Source organism: Haliotis cracherodii, unplaced genomic scaffold, assembly GCF_022045235.1.
Source record: "Haliotis cracherodii isolate W230 unplaced genomic scaffold, xgHalCrac1.p SCAF_1, whole genome shotgun sequence".
NCBI lineage: Eukaryota > Metazoa > Mollusca > Gastropoda > Lepetellida > Haliotidae > Haliotis > Haliotis cracherodii.
In genome coordinates, this window is record NW_027266264.1 from 30230955 (window position 1) to 30246250 (window position 15296).

The 15296-nt window shown below is 38.7% G+C and overlaps 11 non-coding genes across 11 annotated transcripts; all 11 read left to right on the forward strand.

The window, feature by feature from the left end:
* The first annotated feature begins 11322 nt into the window (after nucleotides 1-11322).
* Trnar-ucg (transfer RNA arginine (anticodon UCG)) lies at nucleotides 11323-11395 on the forward strand. The gene has a single exon. It is a non-coding gene; the product is annotated as a tRNA-Arg (tRNA).
* A 234-nt stretch (nucleotides 11396-11629) lies between these two features.
* Nucleotides 11630-11702, forward strand: Trnar-ucg (transfer RNA arginine (anticodon UCG)). Its single transcript has one exon. It is a non-coding gene; the product is annotated as a tRNA-Arg (tRNA).
* A 234-nt stretch (nucleotides 11703-11936) lies between these two features.
* Nucleotides 11937-12009, forward strand: Trnar-ucg (transfer RNA arginine (anticodon UCG)). The gene has a single exon. It is a non-coding gene; the product is annotated as a tRNA-Arg (tRNA).
* A 541-nt stretch (nucleotides 12010-12550) lies between these two features.
* Trnar-ucg (transfer RNA arginine (anticodon UCG)) lies at nucleotides 12551-12623 on the forward strand. The gene has a single exon. It is a non-coding gene; the product is annotated as a tRNA-Arg (tRNA).
* A 233-nt stretch (nucleotides 12624-12856) lies between these two features.
* Nucleotides 12857-12929, forward strand: Trnar-ucg (transfer RNA arginine (anticodon UCG)). The gene has a single exon. It is a non-coding gene; the product is annotated as a tRNA-Arg (tRNA).
* Nucleotides 12930-13163: 234 nt separating this feature from the next.
* On the forward strand, nucleotides 13164-13236 carry Trnar-ucg (transfer RNA arginine (anticodon UCG)). Its single transcript has one exon. It is a non-coding gene; the product is annotated as a tRNA-Arg (tRNA).
* Nucleotides 13237-13471: 235 nt separating this feature from the next.
* Trnar-ucg (transfer RNA arginine (anticodon UCG)) lies at nucleotides 13472-13544 on the forward strand. The gene has a single exon. It is a non-coding gene; the product is annotated as a tRNA-Arg (tRNA).
* A 234-nt stretch (nucleotides 13545-13778) lies between these two features.
* Nucleotides 13779-13851, forward strand: Trnar-ucg (transfer RNA arginine (anticodon UCG)). The gene has a single exon. It is a non-coding gene; the product is annotated as a tRNA-Arg (tRNA).
* Nucleotides 13852-14085: 234 nt separating this feature from the next.
* Nucleotides 14086-14158, forward strand: Trnar-ucg (transfer RNA arginine (anticodon UCG)). Its single transcript has one exon. It is a non-coding gene; the product is annotated as a tRNA-Arg (tRNA).
* Nucleotides 14159-14392: 234 nt separating this feature from the next.
* Trnar-ucg (transfer RNA arginine (anticodon UCG)) lies at nucleotides 14393-14465 on the forward strand. The gene has a single exon. It is a non-coding gene; the product is annotated as a tRNA-Arg (tRNA).
* A 541-nt stretch (nucleotides 14466-15006) lies between these two features.
* Nucleotides 15007-15079, forward strand: Trnar-ucg (transfer RNA arginine (anticodon UCG)). The gene has a single exon. It is a non-coding gene; the product is annotated as a tRNA-Arg (tRNA).
* The last annotated feature ends 217 nt before the right edge of the window (nucleotides 15080-15296 follow it).

The following is a 15296-nucleotide window of genomic DNA, read 5'->3' on the forward strand; positions in this document are numbered from 1 at the left end:
AGAGGAAGGTCTAACCTTTAGCCTTGCTGGAGTTAGACCTGGTGCGCCGGGGCACCAATACCACCTCTACTACTATGTGCTGACCTGGTACCAATACCACCTCTACTACTATGTGCTGACCTGGCACCAATACCACCTCTACCACTATGTGCTGACCTGGCACCAATACCACCTCTACCACTATGTGCTGACCTGGCACCAATACCACCTCTACCACTATGTGCTGACCTGGCACCAATACCACCTCTACTACTATGTGCTGACCTGGCACCAATACCACCTCTACTACTATGTGCTGACCTGGCACCAATACCACCTCTACCACTATGTGCTGACCTGGCACCAATACCACCTCTACTACAATGTGCTGACCTGGCACCAATACCACCTCTACTACTATGTGCTGACCTGGCACCAATACCACCTCTACTACTATGTGATGACCTGGCACCAATACCACCTCTACCACAATGTGCTGACCTGGCACCAATACCACCTCTACTACTATGTGCTGACCTGGCACCAATACCACCTCTACTACTATGTGATGACCTGGCACCAATACCACCTCTACTACAATGTGCTGACCTGGCACCAATACCACCTCTACTACTATGTGCTGACCTTGCACCAATGCCACCTCTACCACTATGTGCTGACCTGGCACCAATACCACCTCTACTACTATGTGCTGACCTGGCACATAGTGATTCTTGTATGTATCAAACAGCATAAAGACAACTTTATATACTACAAGCCATAGACTCCTGTTGTCACTTCCTACCGATAACCGTACACCGACCCTTACATATAGGAATGGGAAAATAATCGCAACAAACGTTACATGTGTCTCCAACGCTCGCACAGAATGCCTATTGTTGATACAGTCGGTATCGTAAAATGGATCTTCTTTAAGCAGATATGTATGATTAAGGAAATGTTTTTGTCGATTTTATTTGACATTGCTGTTTAAATTAGTGTTTAGAATATTTTATGAAAGTGTTGAAATTATCACCAAAGTTTTCAATTGTCTAATGTTTTACACCTGAAAGAATGTTTCATGGTACATCTGTTCTCTTGAAATAGCCCCGTGAAGATCCGGGTTAGAATAAGTCTTCAGCAACCCATGCCTGCCCTAAAAGGCGACTGTGCTTGTAAGAGGCGACTAACGGGATCGTGTGGTCAGGCTCGCTGACTTGGTTGATGCACGTCATCGATCCCAATTTCGTGGAAAGGTGATTTACGACACTTCATTCCATTCAAAGGTGCAGTTTCTTCTTCAGCGGGAATAGTCACAACCAATTCGTATAAACTTGTCGTTAAAAGCCAGCTATATAAACACTTAAAATACACAAAATACGACTAAAGATGAATATAAAATCGGTACACTTAATCCCCAAACCCCCAGTGGGCTTCAATAATCATGTGTGCGTAATAGAGAGAAATGTTGTGTGTCATGTGGTCAAGCATCTTCTGCCAGTGAGTGAGTGAGTGAGTGAGTGAGTGAGTGAGTGAGTGAGGCTTTAGGTCGCTTTTAGCAACATTCCAGCAATATCACGGCGGGGGACACCAGAACTGGGCTTCACACATTGTACCCACGTCGAGAATCGAACACGGGTCTTCGGCGTAACGAGCGAACGCTTTAACCACTAGGCTACCCGACCGTCCCTTCAAAAGATTAGAAGAAAAGACAACGATAAATACCTCATAAATGTTGAGATGTTAAGTTTCACTCAATGTGAACAACAATACATGGCTTGAATAAAAGCCTTTTCCCGTCTACGTGCAGGAGGTTTACCGGCATAACATTCCGCTGTATAGAAAATATCAGCACGCTTTTGAAGTTGATACTGTGCCCATTACAGAGATTGAAATGACGCATGGCATGAGAATTAAACAGTTTTACCAACTTAGATTGCATTGGCGGCGAGAAAGAATCGCCTTCTTTTGTAGACAGACTTTCTGTAAACTGACAGCAATTATATATTAATACTATCTTGAAAGGATACCGCTTGTTCGTGTTAAAAGTCAACTGGAAGCCATGACGCTGGGTGAGTGAGAACCCAGTGCTCTTAAACAGATCAAGGAAGAGATCCCTGGTGATAGCAATTGAAGACCGTGAGTTTCATCAAAAGCCCAGGAGCATTTATCAGTAATGCCGGGTCAACTGCAAAATACATGTTTTGGGCGAGACATTAATACTGCACTCCCCTGTGTTGCAAAACAAACATGTATATATATGTATATATACCGACAAAAATTATGGAAATAATGATTTGAATGTAGCTATCGTTGAGGTGTGCATTTACAATACTGTGTCGATGCATCTGAATACCCCATCTGATCACGAGGAAATTTCACATCATGCATAAACAGAACATGATGCACGTGCACACAGAAGCCAAAGTGTGTGAGCACATAGGGGAACTTACAAAGTATCTCAAGGAACAGCCAAAATGGCGGATAAGACCTGGGCGTGACAGGCTTAAAACAAACGACACACAGACAAGATCGCCTCATTACATTAATTGCACTTCGCAATATATTGAAATCTGCCCCAGTTATCAATAGAGAATTCCCCGTAATAACCGGAAAGTGAATTTCAACATTCACCGTTTCTCCATGTGTGCAGACTGTACAGATTTACGGATGGCAACGTATCGGCGAGCAGCATGCAAGGGCAACAATTCTTGACCATGATCGGTATTAGGGCGGTAGTGTTATGTTGTGGGGCGGTATAACATATGACAGGTGAACTGTCTTGGACATTTGACTGGCCAGCGTGTATTGACGAAATTTTGAGTCCTGTCGTTCCATTCGCTAGAATGTTCGGCAGAAATTTTGAACTGCACGGTAACACGTCGTGTCCAGGTCGTTACTATCTTTAACGAGAACAAGAAGGTACACGGGTATTGGACTTGCCCTCTAAGTCCCCCGACTTGTCCCCAATAGAGCATCTGGGGGACTGTCCTTACTGTCCCAACATCCGCCGATGTGGCCCAGCTTGGGGTTTCCCTTCAGTTGGAATGGAGGACAATACCAACAGTAATCATACGCAAGTTAATCTTCAGTATGCCATCAAGGTGTTGTGCATTTTTTTTTGGTTTACACGTCCGAAATAAATTTTACAGACATTTATCGTTATTATAACTTCAGTATAATTTCATCAGTTCCCTTGTTTTGTCAGTGGTATATACATTTCTTAAACGTTTTTTCTTTACTTATAGGTAGCAGAATTTCTGCACTGGTACACAACAGACGTAATTCATATAACATATTTGTTTAGTTTCAACAAAATCAGTAAATGAGCTTGAGTGTGACAGAGTTTCTGGTCCTTCACTTGTCACCAAATGCATACTTTATCATGCTATTAGTGTGGGTGCTACCGGTAGGGCAGGCCATAACTACCCTTTTCTCGAAAACCTGGTGTCCACTATTTTTCTTTTTACGCCCAATGGAATCTGTTTCAACAGATAGTCGAACTCGCTATTGTCAGGCTTTGTCGTTTTATATTGCACAACCCATCGCAATATACAATCAATTGAAACAAATCTTCAGCTCCGTTGTTACAAACCGACCATTTGTCAATGTAGTTTGCCATATTAAAAAAGCACAAGTGAAAATATAAATGTGACATATTCTTAAATCCAAGTCAATCGGTTCAGAGGACTGTCTTTCAAAAATACACTTTTCCATGATTTAGGCCAGGAAATCGCAGTGGGTTCATTTCTTTACAATTAACGAATAGGTAACGTCAAAATATATACATTCTGGCATTGCTTGTTGTCAAAATTAACTGCTGACACAGAGATGGCACATCATTTGTAATTTACTGTATGTATCATTGTCAAAATAAGTACGAGACAAGGAACATCTTCATATAGCAGATATCAGCAATTGTAATAATACCCGAATTGATACTCGCTTGCCGCAATCGATTTCGTCTCAAGCTCGCAGCACATCGGCATAGAACTCGTTAAAATGTGTCAGATCAGGGCGACTGCACACAATGCTAAACCTATTTTGTTTAAGATCCATGTTCCTGTGGGACGTGAATATCAGCATATTTGTTTTCATAATGCATCGAAATCACGATTCGTGATTTTTAAAACAATTCAAACCAAATACGTATGTTGTGTAGTTGAGACATGGAATCAATAATCCACCTGGAATAAATGACCAAATGTTGAATCTTTATAACTGAAATTTTACCACACCATATAAAGTTTGAAATGGTAACATTAGTATGTTGAAAATTACTATTCATTTATCATCCATGGCTTTTTTTAATCGGTCTTAACAAGTTTAAAGGTTGGGTAACAAAAAACAAATATTAAACTGCTGAGTGGGTCGCCTCCTCTAACAGATAGGTCTAACAGAGGAGACCATCGATGTTTACACTGCTTTTTAAATCAGTGTATAGGGTTTTAATTCATGAAATGTAAAATGTAATACCAAAATGTATTATTTCCAAACATGATAAAAAGCTTTCTCTTAATCATTTTTAATTAAATATGCATCTTCATCATCCTCATCTGCGAGTTCAATCACATCTTTGACAGAAGTAATGTTGCTGGGAGTATCTCTTTCCGGACCTCTACATGATCGTCCCGGTGCAATTGTCTTTGGCATGACTGTTTGAAGTAAGTACAAGTGAATGTGAAATTAATTTTAAATAAACCTTTGGTAATGAAATAGGCCTAAAATTGCGTATTTCAGTTTTTTCTTTCTTCTTGTAGAAGAGCCTGATGACACGCTTCTTCATGGACCTAGACATGTTTTTGTCGTGCAAAATTATGCAACCAACAAAACACGTGCATATATGTGTTTAAAGACATTCCGGCTTCAACATAAAAGTATGTTAGCCCGTCATATCCGGGAGATTTACGACGCTTCATTCCCTTCAAAGCTTCAGTGTTTGTTTGTTTGTTTGTTGTTTAACGCCGCACTCAGCAATATTCCAGCTGTATGAAGGCGGTCTGTAAATAATCGAGTCTCCCCCAGACAATCCAGTGATTGAAATCATGATCATCGATCTACGCAATTGGGATCGATGACGTGCATCAACCAAGTCAGCGAGCATGACCACCCGATCCCGTTAGTCGCCTCTTACGACAAGCATAGTCGCTTTTTGCGACAAGCGTGGGTCGCTGAAGACCTATTCTACCCCGGATGTTCACGGGTATCAAAGCTTCAGTGAGATCGTCTATTGAGATGCGGTTATCCAGGCTGTCTTGGTCTTCATCTGGGAGAACATCTCGTTTATCTAAAGCAGCTTCTCAAGCGGATTGTAATTCAGCGTAGAATCCCCATTTCCTGTAATTCATTAGAAAAAAATTGATTCCTGTTGACTTTGTCTAAATCTAAACATGAATGATGTGTTTTTATCAGATTCTAATACCACGTTTTGCTCTGAAAGTTGTATTTCATTTGGTAGTCTTTGGACGTATATAGTTATATAAAGATTAGTTGTCGTACTCTCGTCTTTAATTGTTTTGTCATCTACAATAGGTACTTATTTCTTCTTTCCTCTTTATTTGCAAGATAAATATATTGCACTTATTCTTTTTATTTATATATTAAGTAATCCTGCTACATCAAGGTTTCAGCTCCATAAAGAGGACACAATAAATGTTAGAAGTAAATCACTGCAAGATTGTTAACTTACACCCTCAACAATTTGCTGGCTTGTGAATTCTCCTTTGTCTGGATTTCTGTGTCTCCAGATGTCACACAAAGTATTGCGATGAATTATAGACTGTAGTTCGTCACTACTTCCAATCATGAACGTTTTCATATCTGACCCTTAGGGGAACGAATACTTCTAACATTTCATTATAATCTCCAGGTGCTATTAGGTTATCTCCAGGCAAATACGTTACTCAAATATCATATAAGTCGATTCCTTCTCTGTTTTATTTTCATAAATATTTGAATCATATAAAAGCTTTTGTTATCGATTCAATAAACCCGTCCGATAAACGGTATCGTGATCCGATAGATAGGCAAATGATGTTCCCCAGCAGAAATTGCTTTCAAGCTCCACGTATCAATGCGATGCCTTCTTTCGCAATAGACTATTGTCTAAATTCATATAGAATACTAAACGAGCTCCCGTGTAATACCAATTTTATGAAACGAGTGAATAGTTCTGGTATCTGACGAGCGAAAGCGAGTCAGATACCATAACTATTCACGAGTTTCATAAAATTGGTTTTACACGGGAGCGAGTTTAGTATTTTATTTATTACTGGCCATTTATAACGTTTTAGAATTATACTGTTGAGTGTGAATAGGCTGACACCTACACGATCCACGGCATAATCAAACTGAGTTTAACACAGTAATACTTCAAATACGTCAAAAGTTGAAACGTATGAATTTAATACCATCCAAGGGTCCACCTTTAGAATTCAGGCGTCCGTTCCACAAAATTATCGTAGCGTTAAGGTTATCGCAACTCATATACTTTAACTTTGACCAACGACTGTCGTCGCGCTACCGTACGATCGCCCTGTGGAACGGGGCCTTGCACCTCAAAGTTTACAATCACGTCACAAAACCCGATGACGTAATTTGTGGAATTTTGTTGCAAGATCCTTCGGCGAAACAATGACATGTGACGACAACCTAGCAACAAGGTTGCTGGGGTCATCGAGTGTGCAGCTCCTCTCAGTGATCTATCATCTCCACACGCAATGTCGTTGAATAAGCCAAGGGATGTTGAGAGCTTTCAATATTTGTTCGTGAAACGTGTTCCGAGAGTACATAAGCACGCGTTTTGGTATTACACAATGTGTAATACAGCTGTATGTTTATTAAACGGGTGATCTCTTCACGGACAAGTAATAAAAATGTTTATTGTATGACAGACCAGAGACCCAAATACATGTACATGAAATGCAAACAGTACCGTGCAGGATAGTTTTACAAACAGATTAACATGTTTCACGTTGCTGTACATTTCTGCACTTGAAGGTATATTTTAAATATAACATGAAAATAGAGACTTTAATTTGTGGTTGCCATAATGAATTGTTGGACTGAAGGTCGATTTACATATGTATTTGGTATCTATTGCTTTTCAATAAAGGTGAAATGATACAGATCTTCGATATTGTTTAGGTTACAATATGTATATAATCTTCCAGATTTTTTAATTTTGTGGTGTCTCTCGGTATCATTTAAGTCTTGCACATCCAACTCTCACACGAGCACAAGTTGGTACAGAGGGTTGAATCTATTACATATTTTTCTACTCGAGGTTTACCTTAAAAAAGTGTATAACATTCATATCTAGTGCTAGATGATAATAAATGAGTCCATTCTTGGTCGGACATATCGTTCAATCTGACTAAGGTTAAGAAACTAACTATACATCCAACATATTGGTACAAGCAAGAATAGACCTGAACTAAATAGAATATCAAGTCTTGAATGGCATTTTGAAGTGATACATATAAGAGAGATAATTTATGGATGTCAACTTGTTTATTTAGATGAAAAACTTAGGAGTATACTCTTACTCCTTCATCAGACTAATGAATGCTAGGATGTAGAGAACAAACATATGTAAAAGAACAGCGAAAGTAATAAGATAACAAAGGTAGAAACTTAACAAAGTAAATCAGCACTGATTGGTAATACCTATTTTCTCATGACATTGAAGAATGCTTGATTCTGATTGGTTAAAATGAGGTTTCCATTATGCTACAGAAACTTAATTTTAATATATTGAGCCTTTTCACACAAACACGTGCGTATGAGTACATTGGTAGCCTACATATCGATCTATAAATAGATGGCCGCTGATCGCCCATAAGAACTTAATATTTCCTCGATGAGGTTTCTAATACACACCGGGTGAACGGTTCTCACCAACTTGATAGACGACCGAGCGTCTAATAGAAGAAATACAGTACGTTTGATATCGGATGTTTGTGGTCACCATAAAACGTTCTATGCCGTAACCCTGACTGCTTCGATGATGAGATTACAAGACTTAACGAATGCATATATTTTGATACAAATGAAACTTTTAGAGACATGTTCGGTGGCGAACAGGTAATTTCATCATTAAAACAAACGATAATGAAAGTAAACGATAACATTATAAAAAAGTGTTTTGAAAAAAACTTATTTATGAAAACATATTGTTTACAACATTTTTGTGGTCGATATTCATTGCCATCTCCGTCAACCACAACGTTAGGATTTGGCAGAAGGGGATTTGAAAGTCCATCAGAAAACACTCCTTCCTTCGAAAGGCCACAAAAACTCACTAACAAATGTTCCGACATCACTGATGTCACAGTACAGGCACTAGATCAAAACAGCTTATAAAACTTGATAAAATATCTATTTCAGAGCAGGCACAGTTAAACAAAAAATACACGAACCACTCTGTCACATTTCTTTCACATGCTGGCGTCGAATGGTGTGAAATCTTGAAACAGACAGGTCACAAACATGAATCCAATCCCTTGTGTTATACATATGCCGGTTCGTCTGCAGCCTAATACAGGACTATTCAGTCATACTCTACAGTACAGATATAAGTTGATGTTAGCCACATGATAGATTGGGGTTGTCATCTTGCTTCGTGTAATTTGTCAAAGGCACGAGACTGTCAGCAACAACATTGGCAGTCATTGACAGTAGAGGAGAGTAACCGCGATGTCGGTCAAGTTCTGCCACATCCCAGTTCGGGTGGCGAGGTATGTATTTTGAATTTGTATTATTTACTGGGGGAGATTGCTAACTAAATAATAAGACTTACGAATTTAAAATAAATAACAAAATGTTAGTGAATAAATCTTGTTGGAGTAATAAATTCATTCTTTATTGTTTAAAACTATTTCTACAATATGTCACCCCAATAATGGGAGATAGCATATTAGGATTTCAGGAAATGACATGTCGAGCTGATTTCAAGAAAGTGAGTTCAAATAGTGCACAACAGGTTGCGAGGAAATTATAACACATATGTTTGGAGGATAATTTGTCGACTTCTTTTTGAAAAAACTATGTGTTTTAAATCAGAATTTTGAACTCAAATCTATGGATATTTTTATGTTGAACTTGAGTACTATTTGTTACATTTATAACTACCTCTGATCCCTTTTCGGAATGTTCTAACTGAGTCGACCTTTGCACCCTATGAAGTTACGCGTTGCAAGAGAGCAAAACTTTTAAAGCGCCCTTGCCGTCATGGTAGAATGGAGAAAAACCTTCTGAGTTTTGAAATTTACATTTGATTACCTAGATACATCTTTGAAGATACAAATGGATGAATGTAGACTGAAAGTTCTCTTTTACAAATAAATTGAATGCTGAATTTTCCGATTCTAAAGGAAGTTTGAGAACAATCTCATTTACTTCAGAGATAGATGTATTGTTCATTATATATCTTTGGATAGAGATTTGTAATTGATTCCTTTTTTAATAGTTAAACAACAAAAAGCTAAAATGACTCTAAATCAAAGATTTGAAAAAAGCTTTCATGTCAAACTGTGTCTTGACTCATAATGACTCTTCTTTTAAATACAGCAATTGACAATACAATATCCACATGACAACTTTCTTTCCGGTAGGAATCCAAACAAAAAATAGAGGCATAGCTGTCTAAGACTAAACCCTGAATCTTGACATACATCTGTCAACATACCAATTAATGGAGACTGCTAGAAAGATAACTCTTTGCAGAAGATAAACAAATGTAAAATGTCTACTATCTCATTTTGACACTCAGGACAAACATCTCTGTTTGACAATTAAATTTTGCACAATTTACCATATTACAAAGGTAAAATTGTAAGCAATTTTAAAAATCAAACTGTATGGAATGAGTTGATTTATGTATCTGAAAATTTCGTAACAGAATTTAGCTGTAGAACTTCAGCTGAGACGTACTGTCTATAAATAGTACAGAAGAAGGTTTTTGCCAACATTCGATGTAATGATATTTTTCAGGCTGGTGGAAGCACGTATAAAATGATTGCATAGCATTGTTGTATAGTGCTTGTGTCCATATCAGGTAACGAATCATGTACAATGTCCTCAATAATTTGTTCAGACATGAATTTTGGAATAACTTTAAAACGAATGTGTTTGTTACAAATAATTCCATTTGAAATAAACGACTGAAACATATAGGTTTTTTTCAACTGAAAGTAATTAATGGATTTTTGAAAAGTGGTTAACTCCTTCTATCGTCAACATTTTGAAGCAAAGAGCTTTCCTTCCTTTAGTAATTTCGTTCCATACATATAATAGCTCAGCATAAAATGGGCTTATATTCTGTAAATCACCCGTATTATGTTCAAGGGTTAAAACATGAATTCCCAAGTTCTTTCTCAGAAGATGAGACATCAAATATAACATTGTTTGTTTCCAAATACAGTTAAGCTGGGAATTAACGAAAGCCATTGACAATTTAAATCTCAGTGCATATTTTTACAACACAACTTTCGTTTAGTCATACTACCATCTAAGCATTCGTTTAGTCATACCACCATCTAAGCATAACACCAATACAGGTATCTAATGCTATTTGGGCAGTTTTATTGTGCCACAAGAATTTACTAAACATTTGAGTCAAATCCTTTCTCTACCCAATGTGGAAGAGATAGTACAGTGAACACATACTATGAGTGAGAATTCATAAGGATATTTATTGCTCTACCCTACGTCGGATCGTAGTTGTACTTTATTACAAGTGTGAATGGAGGTCTTTTCTTGGGTTGTGAATCATCGTCGGCCTCATTCGCTGGCCTTTTAAGTACAGCATAATTGAAGTGTCTAAATTAATGAAGTGGCCATCGGCAACAATGTTTTGAAAACATCTTTTAATTGTAAAGAGGCCATTTTAAATATATAAACTTTGTGTTGGTGCTCAAAGTCTAAAGCAAAACATTGTATTGACGTTCAGAAAAACGTTTCTTAGTTGTGAGTCCTCGTCGTCCTCGTAGCCTAATGGGTAAGGCGTCTGAAGATTGCGAGTTCGAGTAATCGTCGGCCTCGTGGCCTAATGGATAAGGCGTCTGACTTCGAATCAGAAGATTGCGAGTTCGAGTCTCGTCAGGATCGTGTTTATACTCTTTTTATACAAGATTGAAAGGTGGCCTTTTTGAGGACAGCATAACTGGGGTGTCTTAATTGGTGAAATTGCCCTGTGCAACATTGTCTGGAAAACATCTTTTAAATGTAAGCAGGGCCTTTATATAATAATATAGACATTATGTTGGTTCTCCTAAACGTTGTTCAAAAGGAAAAGATTGTATTGACGTGTAGAAAAACGAGTCCTAGTTGGGTGTAATCGTCGGCCTCGTGGCCTAATGGATAAGGCGTCTGACTTCGAATCAGAAGATTCCGAGTTCGAGTCTCGTCGGGGTCGTATTTGTACTCTTTTTATACAAGTGTGAAAGGTGGCCTTTTTGAGGACAGCATAACTGGGGTGTCTTAATTGCTGAAATTGCCCTGTGCAACATTGTCTGGAAAACATCTTTTCAATGTAAGCAGGGCCTTTATATAATAATATAGACATTATGTTGGTTCTCCTAAACGTTGTTAAAAAGCAAAACATTGTATTGACGTGTAGAAAAACGAGTCCTAGTTGGGAGTAATCGTCGGCCTCGTGGCCTAATGGATAAGGCGTCTGACTTCGAATCAGAAGATTGCGAGTTCGAGTCTCGTCGGGGTCGTATTTGTACTCTTTTTATACAAGTGTGAAAGGTGGCCTTTTTGAGGACAGCATAACTGGGGTGTCATAATTGGTGAAATTTCCCTGTGCAACAATATCTGGAAAACATCTTTTAAATGTAAGCATAGTCTCTATATAATAATATAGACATTATGTTGGTTCTCCTAAACGTTGTTCAAAAGGAAAACATTGTATTGACGTGTAGAAAAACGAGTCCTAGTTGGGAGTAATCGTCGGCCTCGTGGCCTAATGGATAAGGCGTCTGACTTCGAATCAGAAGATTGCGAGTTCGAGTCTCGTCGGGGTCGTATTTGTACTCTTTTTATACAAGTGTGAAAGGTGGCCTTTTTGAGGACAGCATAACTGGGGTGTCTTAATTGGTGAAATTTCCCTGTGCAACATTGTCTGGAAAACATCTTTTAAATGTAAGCAGGGCCTTTATATAATAATATAGACATTATGTTGGTTCTCCTAAACGTTGTTCAAAAGGTAAAGATTGTATTGACGTGTAGAAAAACGAGTCCTGGATGGGAGTAATCGTCGGCCTCTTGGCCTAATGGATAAGGCGTCTGACTTCAAATCAGAAGATTGCAAGTTCGAGTCTCGTCGGGGTCGTATTTGTACTCTTTTTATACAAGTGTGAAAGGTGGCCTTTTTGAGGACAGCATAACTGGGGTGTCTTAATTGCTGAAATTGCCCTGTGCAACATTGTCTGGAAAACATCATTTAAATGTAAGCAGGGCCTTTATATAATAATATAGACATTACGTTGGTTCTCCTAAACGTTGTTCAAAAGGAAAACATTGTATTGACGTGTAGAAAAACGAGTCCTGGATGGGAGTAATCGTCGGCCTCGTGGCCTAATGGATAAGGCGTCTGACTTCGAATCAGAAGATTGCGAGTTCGAGTCTCGTCGGGGTCGTATTTGTACTCTTTTTATACAAGTGTGAAAGGTGGCCTTTTTGAGGACAGCATAACTGGGGTGTCTTAATTGCTGAAATTGCCCTGTGCAACATTATCTGGAAAACATCTTTTAAATGTAAGCAGGGCCTTTATATAATAATATAGACATTATGTTGGTTCTCCTAAACGTTGTTCAAAAGGAAAAGACTGTATTGACGTGTAAAAAACGAGTCCTAGTTGGGAGTAATCGTCGGCCTCGTGGCCTAATGGATAAGGCGTCTGACTTCGAATCAGAAGATTGCGAGTTCGAGTCTCGTCGGGGTCGTATTTGTACTCTTTTTATACAAGTGTGAAAGGTGGCCTTTTTGAGGACAGCATAACTGGGGTGTCTTAATTGATGGAATTGCCCTGTGCAACATTGTCTGGAAAACATCTTTTAAATGTAAGCAGGGCCTTTATATAATAATATAAACATTATGTTGGTTCTCCTAAACGTTGTTCAAAAGGAAAACATTGTATTGACGTGTAGAAAAACGAGTCCTGGATGGGAGTAATCGTCGGCCTCGTGGCTTAATGGATAAGGCGTCTGACTTCGAATTAGAAGATTGCGAGTTCGAGTCTCGTCGGGGTCGTATTTGTACTCTTTTTATACAAGTGTGAAAGGTGGCCTTTTTGAGGACAGCATAACTGGGGTGTCTTAATTGCTGAAATTGCCCTGTGCAACATTGTCTGGAAAACACTTTTTAAATGTAAGCAGGGCGTTTATATAATAATATAGACATTATGTTGGTTCTCCTAAACGTTGTTCAAAAGGAAAACATTGTATTGACGTGCAGAAAAAACGAGTCCTAGTTGGGAGTGATCGTCGGCCTCGTGGCCTAATGGATAAGGCGTCTGACTTCGAATCAGAAGATTGCGAGTTCGAGTCTCGTCGGGGTCGTATTTGTACTCTTTTTATACAAGTGTGAAAGGTGGCCTTTTTGAGGACAGCATAACTGGGGTGTCATAATTGGTGAAATTTCCCTGTGCAACAATATCTGGAAAACATCTTTTAAATGTAAGCAGGGTCTTTATATAATAATATAGACATTATGTTGGTTCTCCTAAACGTTGTTCAAAAGGAAAACATTGTATTGACGTGTAGAAAAACGAGTCCTAAATTGAAGTAATCGTCGGCCTCGTGGCCTAATGGAAAAGGCGTCTGACTTCGAATCAGAAGACTGCAAGTTCGAGTCTCGTCGGGGTCGTATTTGTACTCTTTTTATACAAGATTGAAAGGTGGCCTTTTTGAGGACAGCATAACTGGGGTGTCTTAATTGATGAAATTTCCCTGTGCAACATTATCTGGAAAACATCTTTTAAATGTAAGCAGGGCATTTATATAATAATATAGACATTATGTTGGTTCTCCTAAACGTTGTTCAAAAGGAAAACATTGTATTGACGTGTAGAAAAACGAGTCCTGGATGGGAGTAATCGTCGGCCTCGTGGCCTAATGGATAAGGCGTCTAACTTCGAATCAGAAGATTGCGAGTTCGAGTCTCGTCGGGGTCGTATTTGTACTCTTTTTATACAAGTGTGAAAGGTGGCCTTTTTGAGGACAGCATAACTGGGGTGTCATAATTGGTGAAATTTCCCTGTGCAACAATATCTGGAAAACATCTTTTAAATGTAAGCAGGGCCTTTATATAATAATATAGACATTATGTTGGTTCTCCTAAACGTTGTTCAAAAGGAAAAGATTGTATTGACGTGTAGAAAAACGAGTCCTAAATTGAAGTAATCGTCGGCCTCGTGGCCTAATGGAAAAGGCGTCTGACTTCGAATCAGAAGACTGCAAGTTCGAGTCTCGTCGGGGTCGTATTTGTACTCTTTTTATACAAGATTGAAAGGTGGCCTTTTTGAGGACAGCATAACTGGGGTGTCTTAATTGATGAAATTTCCCTGTGCAACATTGTCTGGAAAACATCTTTTAAATGTAAGCAGGGCCTTTATATAATAATATAGACATTATGTTGGTTCTCCTAAACGTTGTTCAAAAGGAAAACATTGTATTGACGTGTAGAAAAACGAGTCCTGGATGGGAGTAATCGTCGGCCTCGTGGCCTAATGGATAAGGCGTCTAACTTCGAATCAGAAGATTGCCAGTTCGAGTCTCGCCGGGGTCGTATTTGTACTCTTTTTATACAAGTGTGAAAGGTGGCCTTTTTGAGGACAGCATAACTGGGGTGTCTTAATTGGTGAAATTGCCCTGTGCAACATTCTCTGGAAAACATATTTTAAATGTAAGCAGGGCCTTTATATAATAATATAGACATTATGTTGGTTCTCCTAAACGTTGTTCAAAAGGGAAACATTGTATTGACGTGTAGAAAAACGAGTCCTAGTTGGGAGTAATCGTAGGCCTCGTGGCCTAATGGATAAGGCGTCTGACTTCGAATCAGAAGATTGCGAGTTCGAGTCTCGTCGGGGTCGTATTTGTACTCTTTTTATACAAGTGTGAAAGGTGGCCTTTTTGAGGACAGCATAACTGGGGTGTCTTAATTGCTGAAATTGCCCTGTGCAACATTGTCTGGAAAACATCTTTTAAATGTAAGCAGGGCCTTTATATAATAATATAGACATTATGTTGGTTCTCCTAAACGTTGTTCAAAAGGATAACATTGTATTGACGTGTAGAAAAACGAGTCCT